Source organism: Suncus etruscus, chromosome 16, assembly GCF_024139225.1.
Source record: "Suncus etruscus isolate mSunEtr1 chromosome 16, mSunEtr1.pri.cur, whole genome shotgun sequence".
Lineage (NCBI taxonomy): Eukaryota > Metazoa > Chordata > Mammalia > Eulipotyphla > Soricidae > Suncus > Suncus etruscus.
Genome location: NC_064863.1, coordinates 25,657,160 through 25,669,675, shown reverse-complemented (window position 1 = coordinate 25,669,675; position 12,516 = coordinate 25,657,160). Strand labels below are relative to the sequence as shown.

Below are 12,516 nucleotides of genomic sequence, written 5' to 3'. Positions count from 1 at the left end.
TTGAATAACACCAATAAATGACAGTTGAATCTGGACATGCCCCTTGTCATGTCGGTTATAAAGGAATAACTTGGACTTTGGGTGGGGTGGAGACCAGAGCAGCACATTCTGGTCTATGGGGGACGAGAGATAAAGCATCAAGAGATGCTTCCTGCTTAGTATCAATTTCTCTTTTTTCCTTAAACCCAACTCCCCACCACCACCACCCTTCATGCCACCTTTGGCCTGTGAATTTTCCTTTCTTCTCTCCCTCTTTCTGAAACCCCTAGGGGGTGATGGCAGGTCTCCGATTCCAGGAGGAATAAAGATAAAGATATTTCTCTTTCTCTCAGTCCCAGGCAATCAGTCGCTATGTGTTGGCATCCTGGGTGGGTTTTTTACCCCAACCAGCAGCTGGGCCCCACCAGCCCCTGAAAGCCTTGCAGCCCTGGACCCTGGCAGCCTTGTGACTCCGCAGCCTGCAACCCTGCAACCCTGGCAGGTTGGGCCTTAGCACGTAATGAAGTTAGTTAGTACCTAATAGATGAATTTAGTTAGTTAGCAGTCAATGAAGTCAGTCATAATATCAATTTTATAAAATATTTTCTTAGATTATTCTAGAAGATTGTTATAGGGTTCTTGAATTTTAATATTATTTTAAATTTTAATACTATTGTGTTAATTATTTTAAATTTAGAATTCTGATACTATTTTGAATTTTAATACTATTATGTTAACCTACAATTTATCAAACACCCAATTTAAATTAATCTCCACTTTATCATTCTTTAATGTTTCACCCCAAGCCATTATCTGGCCTATGCCTGGTTTATTCCATAGCAAAGAGCTATACTTGGTCTGCCATTTTAGGCCTTGTCCCCAGTGTGTACTTTGAAGAAAGAAGGTCAGCAAGCAGCTCAGTAACAGGATATAGGCTATTAGTTTCTGAAGCAGAACAATAGTCACAGGATGTGCTACCTGGTCTACCATTAACCTACAGAAAAACATGTTTGTTAATTCTGTATTAGGCAATTTAACTAGTTACCCAGTGTATAGTGGAATCTTTGTGTTCTGAGTTTCTTCCCACTCTTGCTCACTTCCTCCTTTTACCCTATATAAACTATGATCCTATCCTGCTCAATGAAGTTGAAACTTCTCTGAAAGAACGCCCACCATGTCTGAGTATTTGTTGGCATGGTGGTGAGACTTCTCTCATCCCCTCCACCCTTAGTAGGACTCTCATTTGTGAAGGTAGTTTGCTGAGGAGGAGGCTTGGGCCCCTGAAGTTGAGCAACAACTGCTGGAAGGCCCTCTCGATCTGCTATTGAAACCCCAGAAAGACCGGGACACTTTAACATTACACCTTTCTTAGAAATTTCTTCATAGTTGCTTTGTGAACATTGTTGGTTCATGACAAACTTGAGCTCAGTTATTCAGATTTGCTTAGAGATTCAATAACAGTTTGGAAACCTTCTTCTTTGCATTGAGTTTCATTTTTTACTGTAGTACCATGATATTCTAAACCCAGTTTTTAAACTGTGTTATAAATTGATAATAATATAAATATTGAAACTCGAAATGCTAACAAAAAAGTAAAATCTAGTTCATTTCTATATTACATGAATAAACAATTTTTCAAACAATATATATCATAGAAAAAGCTGATAGTATATTGACAGCAAAAAATAAAAAGGACATTTGAAATGAATAAGACTGGAGAGTTGGAAAGAAACCAACTAAATACATCTCTCTGATATACAGATCTTTTGTCTAAAAATACTGGAGCCATCTTGGTGTTGGGTGAGTAGCTTCCCGGAAGGTCCAGGAGATATACCTACACCCAGTAGACTCTGGCATAAAAATGATCAGGCTTCCCAGCTCCATGACTAAACTTGATATACACAAAGCCAAAAAAAAAATGTTCTATAGATTATGGAGTATATGAATAGCACTGCAAGTTTCACAATATTGACCATCCAGTAGGAGTACACCATTAAATCTGATGGGAAAGTAAGATAAATGCCTACTAAACTTAATAAGCAAAATAATAGCACAGAGGACTCAACTAGCAATGAAAGCTCAGTGGCTTTAGTGTCATCTTGTGATATATGAGGGTTTTCACAAATTTTTTCTTACTGATATTTTTTATAATTACATTTTCCAGTTTTCTGTGGCAAGCATTATAAAATAAGTTATTTTGTGCGTGCTAAAGGGGCAGAAGAGGTGTGAAGGTGGAGGGAAAGTCACTTTGATGAAGGGATATGTGCTGGAACATTGAATTCCCAAAACAATTTTATTATGAACAAGTTAGTAAACTTTAGTGCTCAAATAAAATGAGGCAAATAAAAGAAAAGGTTAAAACCAAAAAGGATTACCATCTGAAGTCAATAATTTCTTCCTGCAAATAAAAATTAAAAATATAGCAACCTCAAAGGACAAGTTGCCCCAAAAGTTTATGAACAAGCAATTTACTAAGAAGACATTAAAAAACAGACTGGAATGTTAAAAGATTGTATGAACCATAAGGAAAAAAGAATATTGAATTAAAGTAGAAAATTATATCTTAATTTTTACTACATTAGCACAATTAGAAAAGTTCATATGCCAAACTTATTAGGATAAATTAATATGACATTCTTCACATAGCTATATTACAAGGAATGTATAAAAATGAAGCATGGGCTGAAGAGCTAATATAGGGGTAAGAATAAATAGTCAAGTATGAGACTTGCTATTTAGAACCACATAATCCCTTGAACACTGCTTAAAGCAAACTACACTGAGTACTGCTGAAATTTGAAAGGAAAAATAAAGAGAAAGAAAAAAAGGAAGGAAGGAAGAGAGAAATTGGTATTTCAAACAATAAAATAATTGCTTCAATTGAATGGACAGTAAAATGAAATGTTTGTACAAATTATAATGTAGTTTTTAGATTTTTTACTTATATTATTAAGATAGAAAGTAAATTCATTTATATATTTTTCATTTAGTGATTTTTTTATTTAACTATGTGTCAAAGTTAAATAATACTTAGCTTACTATCTATTTTGTATTTAATTTCAACATAATAAATAGTCTGTCACAAGTTAGTAAAACTAAGATCAATCACCTATATCATATTTTACGTTGGTTTGGGGGCCACATTTTGTGGTGCTCTGAGGCTATTACTAACTGTGTGTTCAGAAAATACCTTACAGATAATAAAGTTCCACATGCATTTCCAGGAATAGAAGAGTCAGCAACATGTAAGGTAAATAGTTTACTTCTTATGCTATCTTTTCAACTTGATTCGATATTTTTGACCTTAACAACAACATCTTGAATCCATTTACTGAGAAAGATAAAAAAAGGAAAACATTCTAGAAACTGTTCATTTTCATTGGTTGATAATATCATGTCTCAAAACGACCACTGCTCTTTTGTCTTTATTTTCCTTGATATATGATAAAATCAAAATTTATTGGGATAGAATGATGAACATTGATTCATAAACCCTGATAATAAGAGTCTTTTGGGAAAATGTTTTTGGAAAATTTATAGTGTACAATTTGAATTAAATTTTTATTGTATGTAACTTTATTGACTTAATTTTTTCTAGGTACTACCATATCTGAATCTTTAAATAATATTATGTTTACGACTGTTGATTATTGAAACAACACCATTCCTTTTTTGTTTAATTTTTACTTAATTTTCTCAAAACTGTCAATAGCCTGAAAAACAAGAAGAAAACACTACTCTAAGTCTTTGATCTTCATGATTATGCAACTCAGTGCACTGAACTAGTCTAAGTCAGCTGTTAGGACTTTATTTGTTCCCATAGTCAAAATGCTTTTTAATTCCTCTTTGCAACTGCATATAAATTTTGTTCTATTATAATCTTTTGTTTTCTCTTCTCATGTATTTTGTCAGATGGTTGGATCTATGTTAATTTTTTTCTTGAGGAATAAAGATACTTACACAAGAGGCTTTTGTATTTTTTCCAGACACAAATTTTCAAAGAAAAAATTTATTTTACAGCAATAAGATTTGGACAGCTGAAAATCTTCTGAGGGGCAAAGATCACAAATATAGACATATATATTTGTATACATGTATGTATACCCCCAAACAAAAGCTTTAAATAAAGATTTGTGTCTTGAAATTAATGCCTAACATAAAAAGCAGCTTAAAGATTATGAAAGCATAAAGAACAGTAGATAGAGTGAAGTTAATTAAGAAATAAGGGAAAAGGGATTAAGCACAGTCATTACTTTATCCCAAATGATGCCACTGTTTGGGTTAAGAATGAAGAGATTTTTACCTCAAACACTGCATTGAGGAGATAGTGATGACCTTATGTACTGTGAACTCTAAACTGTGAACTGACTGCCTAGAAAAGTTCATTTTAACATTGAAGGCATTTCATTAGAAAGATAGAGGAAAGGAACTTTAACTATGAACATAGAAGTGATCAATATACAGCCCTATGCTCTTGTAACATCTTTATCCAGGGATCGTTTACTAAAAACAGTGCCCTCTTTACATTTAATATTAAATATTTAGGATTGCTCTTCTCTTCTCAGTACTATAAATGGGCACTACTGCAAAGAGTGAGGTGGTTCTGGAAGACATGAAATAAGTTCCTGGATGAAAAACTTTTATTCATTCAGCAAAATGGATAGTAAAATATGGAGAGATAAATATTGGGAGTGAACTAATGGTTAAAATTATTTTTCTTCAATCATAGAATAGCCACACTAACTTTTCTATTTCTTGTCTTCTTTTCCCTATACTTTACCTTACAACTTAGAGACCTATCAGGGATAATGGAGACCTAAGATTTTAAGTGTATGTTTATGGAAATAAAACTAATGAAGCAAAATTTAAAGATTATATCAAATATTGAGGGTTAGAGAGAAAGAGAGAGAGGAGAGAAAAAAAGGAGGAAGAGAAGGAAAAGAAGGAATAGAAAGAATAAAATATCAGGAATTTCTTTAACTATTTTTGGCTACAGAAAATATCAAATAATTATTTATATAATTAATTCTAACAAAAATGAATCTGGATACTTAAATGATAGAACATACGCAATGCTTTACATTCCAAAAAATATAGTGTAAAACTCACTAATAACTGTAGTATTAGGATTAGGAATAAAACTTCACTAATTTGAATTGTTTCCAATTTATCCTACTGTACTATATGTTTCAATGAACAATGGTGTATTTTATCATTTTTTCCTCTCAAATTGTGTTTCTGTGTACTTTGACAATAAATGCCAAAAAGTGAAATGACTGAGCTTTATGAGAGTTTAATTTAATTTAATTTTTTTTTTTGGCTTTTGGGTTACACCAGCAGTGCTCAGGGGTTATTCCTGGATCTATGTTCAGAAATCACTCCTGGCAGGCTCAGGAGACCAAATGGTATGTCTGGATTCAAACCATAGACCTTTTGCATGCAAGGCAAACGCCTTACCTCCATGCTATCTCTCTGGCCCCCTTATTTAATTTTTTTTGACATTTACAAATTGTTCAATTTCCAGCTACAAATAAAGGCATCAAGAAGTTGTGATTAGACCTTATGTGAACTGACATTGACCACCCAAACTGATCCATGAATTCCAACTTTAGAATTGGCAGAGTTTTCTGCACCAGCACGAGGTATCAAACTCCCCCTCTGGAAAGGCCTTAATACTGCTTTGGCACCAACTTGCTCCAGGGAAGATTCATATGACACCCTGATGACGACGAGGAAGCAGCAACAGCTTGATCAAAGGGGAGGCTGCCCTATCTCACTACCTAACAATGAAATGAAATTAAAAGACCCCCATCATAGGATCTGTGAGAAATCAAATATTACTAATTAAAGAAGACAGACTATGACAACCTCAAATGGCATAACTTTTCCTGGGACCACAAAGAAAGACAATTTTTAGGCTTTGCCCTAGGATCTGTGGTAAAACCAAGATATCAAATTATAGAAGAATGACTCTGACCACCGAGACTGAACAGAACTTTTCCTGGGACCATAAATAAAGACCTTGGGGTTTACAACTAACATGATTTGAGTCTACAGTCAGTCTCATGATAGTATGGGTCAAGATGGAAGACAACCTGTATCTCTTACACCAAGGAGATTTTCTTTCTAATTTCTCTGTTTACTGCACCTATGTAAAAATAAAAGGAAAAACAAACAAAAGTGCTTGCCACATCTGCCCCCATTTTTTTTCTTTTCCTTTCTTTAAATCGTATTTAAACTTATGGCTTCTAGATAGGGGCCTCGTCATTTTTATTTTTACAGAACCATAGAACATAAATCATCTGGTTCTGCCTTCTATTTATATGTTTCCCAACAAACTAAGAAAAGGGAAAGAAATATAGATGGGACCCAGGGGCCAAATGGTCCCAGGAGCATAGAATGAGTATAAAAATGGTCATCCCAAAATACCCAAACCAATGTCAACAATAGTAGAATCAAGAGACCCAAATTATAAGCTATACACAAAACGGACCTGTTATGCTAACAGTGTAGGGGGCAAGTGTAGAGGTATGGGATGCATGCTGGGAACTATGGTGAAGGGAGGTCAACACTGGTGGTGGGAATGGCCCTAATTTACTTACACTATGTTACTAAAATACAATGTGAAAAACTTGTAAAACAAACAAACAAACAAAAAAAACCCATTGTGCTAAGAGCCAGCATGATAGCAACAGCAGATAGGGCATGCAGCCAATTTGAATTCAATCCTAGGCATCCCATATAGAAGCCTGGGTCTTCCAGGAATGATTTCTGAGCATAGAAACAGGCGTTACCACTAAGTGTGGCCGAGATGTGGTCCCCATACATAAAAAAACTGTGTATATGTATATATGCATGTATATGTACATACACATATACACATATGTATGAATATATGTGTGCATGTGTACATATATACATGTACAATGGGATACTCCATATATAACAAAATAGATTAAACCATAATTTACTGGAATTTGGATGACTCTTGATGTGTAATATTAAATGACATAAATTAAAGAAGAAAGCCTAATAATACTGGATATTCTCACTAATCTATGGAATATAGAGAGTTAGTAGGATAATCGAATAGTATTGAACAATGACACATCCCTTGGCATTGGAATAGCATAATCAATTGCCAAACATCCCAAAATGTTGGTGGGAATGGAATGAAGTAGTGTGGTGTTGGAGACAGTATCCTGTCAGAGGATCAATTTTTCTGTCTTCTGTTTTTTATGCAGCCTTTACCTAAGGCTGCCCATCTGCTGATTTTGCTGTAAGCTGTTGGACTAACAGGAAAGGTATTTCACAGCTGAAGGAGATTTTTTCTTTGAAGCCAAAGAGAAAGTGAACACCCCCAATGCTAACTCCAGATCTAGACCACTCCCTTTAGCTTCTTTCCGGAGTTAATAGCTACCTTCAAAAACCTGCCCCCTTCACAAACTGATGTTAGCCCAGATAAGCGGCTGCAGATCCCACTTTGGAGACATAAGGTCTCCATCCCTTCTGAATATTTTACTGCCCTTTGTTCTAAAAACCTTCCCGCCAAAAGGTATGATTGACATGTCCTTTTTCCTGCCCATTTCTCCTCCTCTATATAAGAGTTGCTAAACCCAATAAAGGTGCCTCTGATCGGAACTTCGCCTGGGGTCTTCTTTACTAACCTCTCTCAGATTTTTTACAGGTGTGGTTGTTCTTTTAACCCAGCCAAATAAGAGTGCGGAAGTCCAAGAGCCTCCCAGCCGTTTCCCCGCTGGCCGGGCCCCTCCGGGGGACTCTAGGACCCCGCAGTGTGGGAGATGGTAGAAGGCAGGACAAGGAGAATCAAAGGACCAGTGGTGGTGTTTCTTGGACACTTTGATGGTGGTGGAGGGTTGTAGTAATTTTGTATAAGTATATACTAATATTGTTTAAGAACATGCTAATATTTAATACTATTTAAATTTTTACTCTACATTTATTTTTTTCTATCAAAAGTGTTTTTTAATTGAAAATTAGCAAGCTCTGAGGGAATAGTGTGCATGTTAGTGAGAGAATACAGATTTCTCCTGGATTGAAATAGGCAAGCAAAGAAATATCAAGTGAGTCAAGGGAGAAATGGGCTTGAAGAGTAAATCCGAATTTTTCAAAAGCAAAACAGTAAATAGTCAATAATTTATTCTAAAAAATTGGGAAAAAATGAAGGAGTAGAAAAGAAATAGTAAGGGTATTAAAAGTTTGAGAAAAGCAGATGATGGATTTTTAACTAGTTAAATCTAGCTTAAGAAGTTACAGAAACACAACTGAATTTCTGTGGCTATTTTAGAACTATGTTTGTAAAATCTGTGAGAACATAATGCACTCAGTACAACTCATGTTTGCTGAGTGTCTATTCATTGCAAACGAAATGCTGGTAATAGCTGTGCACTGAGTGGAAGAGGGCAAAACTATTTTACTAATCTGAAATCAGGAGAAAAGGAAACATTGGACACAGATATTGTTTTAAAATAGTAGTTTCCATGACTACTACTTCTACCATTTTTAAGGTAATGTCCTTTGATTTTATAATTTTTTTCCCCACTAAGTTTTGTTGTCTTAACAGCAGTAAACACACTGACATGGCAAACTTAATGAATCTGATTTTATGCAAGATGTAATTTCTCTTACATTTTATGATTTTTTTTGCAGCAACATATGAAGATGTATATTAAAATGATGTGAAATACTCTAATCTATATTTTTGAATGAATAAGAACAAACTAATGATGAATGTTCTAGTTTAAATCAAAATGCAGATAAATTTATAAAAACTAAATTATTTTGTTTAAGCACGGTTATTTCTAGAAGTGTCCATAATAGAATTTTAGGTATATTGTATCCCAACACCTCTATCCCAACCTACATCAACTGTCAAATTCCTTCCTCAATGCCTGGTTCCTTTCCTTCTCCCTGACTGCCTCCTTAACAACCAAACTTTTGAATTTAACTAAATCGTGGTTTGGATTATATGCTACAATTTAATGTAGGCATTACACTTCTAAGGTTTTATTTTGTTTGTTTTTTGTTTTGGGGCCACACCCTGTGACGCTCAGGGTAACTCCTTGCCATGCGCTCAGAAATCGCTCCTGGCATGGTGGATCATATGGGATGCTGGGGATTGAACCCAGGTCTGTCCTGAGCAGCCATATGCAAGGCAAATTCCCTACCACTGTGTTACTACCACTGTGTTATCACTTCAACACCACTTCTAAGTTTTTAATATTTTTATTTTAAACGTTTTTGTTAGAATATCTATTTTATATCACAAATGAATAAAGCAGATTAATTTAAGTATTTTAGTAATATCTACATGTTTAAAGGTATCATATGCATTTATTCCTGAAGACTTTTTAAAATAAATGCAAAGAGAGCAATATTTTATTTATTGTAAGGGTGGGATTCTGAAATTCAATTTACTTTGTGTTTAGAATTTCTAGTAATTTATGACAAACATTTTAGTTTTGTTATTCTTTTTGCTTTTGTTTTGGAGTTTATACTCATATGTGCTCAAGGGCTACTCCTGGCTCTTAGTTCAAAGGTTTTTTACCAGGGGAGTTTGTGGAAACATGCAGTGCCAGGAATAATGCAAGTTATATTTTCAGCCCTTTGAGCTTTATCTGACCCCTGATAAATTGTTTATATTATTAAAAAGTATTAAAAAATACACACTGTGTATTTTCAATTTGTAAAAATGTTTTATCATATTATTATAAATGTAATTTTTCTACAAAACTCATAATATCAAAAAATAAATTAAAAGTAAAACATGTGATGCATCTAAAAGATTTTTTGTCTTACTGTATTAATCATAAATATTACCACAAATAACTGACATGAAGATATAGTTGGGTAAGTAGAATTTATTAAAAGTAAAATGTTTAAATAGAATATCCAAGTCAATAGGATGCCTACATATTAACAGAGCAATTACATTATATTAGGGCCTGGAGTAATTTTACACTGGTTAAGGCTCTTGCCTGGAATATGGCCAACAGATTCAGTCCCCAGAACCCCTTTTTGTCCTCCAAGCCTATCAGGAGTAATTTCTCAGAGCAAAGCCTGGAGTTACATTTGAGAATTACCAGGTGTGGTCAAAATAAAAATGAAGTAAAATATCTTTTCTATATTCTCTAAATAGCATGTGATATATAGAAATCTGAGAAAAGTCCTTAGAAAAAAATGTAAAGCAAGGGGCTGGAGCGATGGCACAACTGTAGGGCATTTGCCTTGTGTGCAGCTGACCCAGGACAGACTGTGGTTAGGTCCCCCAGCGGCCCATATGGTCCCCCAAGTCAGGAGCAATTACTGAGCGCAGAGACAAAGTAATCCCTGAGTGTCACTGAGTGTCCCAAAAATCCAATATATATATAAAGCAAAGAACATTAGAGAAAAAAACACAATCCCTTGCCCAAACAAATTAAGATTACTAGAATATCTATTTTATATCACAAATGAATAAAGCAGATTAATTTAAGTATTTCAGTAATATATACATGTTTAAAGGTATCATATGCAAAGAGAGCAATATTTTATTTATTGTAAGGGTGGGGTCACTATACTAGTGATAGTAAATCTATCTTGTTCTTGTGGTGCATGCTGCTGTTCAAATTCAATCACATACAGGCCATATAAGGTCTGAGTACCACCTGATGTGTTTCTGAACAGAGAGTCAAGAGTAACCCTGGCACTGCTAGGTGACCACACACACACACACACACACACACACACACACACACACACACACACACACACACACCACAAGGAGAGAAAGTTAAAGGAAAAGATATTTTTAGATTTAAGATTTTTTTAGTCAATAACTTGCTCAATTATTTCTTGAAATCATTCCTTGATTCTGTATTTATGTTACTGTCCATTTTTCAATATGGCTTGCTTGAAAAACTTGGATAGGACCCAAACAATAGCATATAATAAATTAAATTTACTTTTTGTTTGTTTGTTTGTTTTTGTTTTTTGTTTTTTGTTTTTTTGGGGGCCACATCCAGCAGTGCTCAGGGGTTACTCCTGGCTATCTGCTCAGAAATAGTCCCTGGCAGGCACGGGGGATCATATGGAACGCCAGGATTTGAACCAATGACCTTTTGCATGAAAGGCAAACACTTTACCTCCATGCTATCTCTCCGGCCCCGAATTAAATTTACTTTTTTTTTTTTTGTCCCCCAATTCACAATACATACCCGGCAAGGGGCCTGTGTTGAGGTGTATATGGGGTGCCTTTACTGTACCTCCTCTTTCTATACAGCCAGTGTAAAGAACACAGCCTGTGGTAAGATTTGGGAGGCCTTATCTTATCTTTTATTTATTTTATTTTTTTTTTCTTCAGAGCAAACTAAAGTTGTTGTTTTTTTTGTTTGTTTTTTTAAAGTGAGAATTCATTTAAAGGACAAAATTGATTAACATAATGAGGTAAACTAATATAACATAATATAGTGACATAACATAACATATAATATAATTGATATAATAATAATACATGTAAGTCAAAGAAAATTTCTGATTAAAAACACAATTTTTTTTTCATAATGGCTTACATATCTTTCACTGTAGTATTTTGGGTACATATTCATATTGAATCAGGGGAATACCCATCACCTAATATGTCCTCTTCTCAATCAAAAATCAAATATGCTGAAAATAGGCAGAGTCCTGTCTAGAGGCTTCCAACCTCAGTTTGAGAGAGGATGTGAAAAAAGTAATTAAAATACCACAACAATACAAAAAAAAATATCGAATTAAATAACCGATAAGCACCACAGCAATAAAGACAGGCACCACACAATAATCTCGGTTCTGAAATCAAATCATACTCAAGTGCAAAAAAGAAAGAGAAAGACAAAACAAAATAAAATAAAATAATATTGGAGACATCAACCGTAATCTCCACACCAAAATAAAGACGTCAAAAAAATAGATCATTTATTCTCCACTTGCTGCTTTCGTGGTATGTGGAAGACTTCTACTTTATCTTGGATGGTAAAATCAGACCTGTTTCTAAAGATCTTGGTGGCTGTGCAGATCAGGGAATGGAGTTTATGAAGTCTTTCTTTGTGGTTCTAGCAGTTATGCTTCTTCAATGTCATTTTTTTGTTTTTTATGTGTTCTAGGTGTTTCAGAATAGTGCTACCATTCTGTGTTTTTCTTTTGTCTTCTGACTTACTTCGTTTAACATAACATGATCTAGGTCCATCCACGTTGCTGCAAAGTCTGTGATTGTATCATTTCTAACTGCCATGTAATATTCCATTGTATATATGTACCACATCTTAATGATCCATTCATCTGTTGTTGGACATCGAGGTTGGTTCCAAGATTTGGCTATTCTACTGAGTGCTGCAATAAATAGTGGGGTGCATAAGTATTTTGGAATGAATGTCCTTCCATCTTGGGGATATATGCCTAGGAGAGCAATTGCTGGGTCAAATGGCAGCTCAATTCTAAGTTCTTTGAGCACTCTCCAGACTTTTTTCCATAGATGTTGGACCAAGGGGCATTCCCACC

The 12,516-nt window shown here is 34.6% G+C and overlaps 1 non-coding gene across 1 annotated transcript; it reads right to left on the bottom strand.

The window, feature by feature from the left end:
- Positions 1–11,168: 11,168 nt before the first annotated feature.
- LOC126032688 (small nucleolar RNA SNORA51) lies at positions 11,169–11,301 on the bottom strand. Its single transcript, XR_007503911.1, has one exon. It is a non-coding gene; the product is annotated as a small nucleolar RNA SNORA51 (small nucleolar RNA).
- Between the last annotated feature and the right edge of the window lie 1,215 nt (positions 11,302–12,516).